Raw genomic sequence first — 543 nt, 5'->3', positions numbered from 1 at the left:
AGCTCCCAGAGCACACTGAGCCACAAGCTGCCTACCCCCTTTGTGACACAGGGCCACTGCTGACATCACAGAGGCAAGGTGGGCTGGGGCAGTCTGGCTAGGGCCCTTGGGGTTTGCATCCCCACAGATTGGATTAAGGGAGGATTGCTCTTGGCTTTTGTTGGGGATTTTAATTCAAGGGAGCCCCGGGGCCTCCCCACAAACCCTGTCTATATAATGTGTCAGGAGAAAAGGAGATTCGACCACAAGGTGCAAAACCATTCTGTGTCAGTCCATTCCAGTATCTTGCCTCTTGCCACAGCAAAGGGGAAGGTGAAATCCCCAAAATGCACCTGGCCAGCTTTGCTGTTCTCTGACATATGGGTAAAAAATTCCTTCCTCACCCCTCAGTGACCATGGAATCCCTGAAGCATGAGATTGGACTGGCCGTCTGTCTCAGACTGAGGCGCTCCAATTGCTAGCCCGGCCACAGCTGCATCGGTGCCCTGCGCTGAGAGAATAAAAGGGCTGAGAAGATTCTTTCCTAAGGATACACACAGACAC

The sequence above is a fragment of the Mauremys reevesii genome, linkage group 2 (assembly GCF_016161935.1).
Source record: "Mauremys reevesii isolate NIE-2019 linkage group 2, ASM1616193v1, whole genome shotgun sequence".
NCBI classification, from domain to species: domain Eukaryota; kingdom Metazoa; phylum Chordata; order Testudines; family Geoemydidae; genus Mauremys; species Mauremys reevesii.
Note: the sequence above shows the minus strand (reverse complement) of the source record.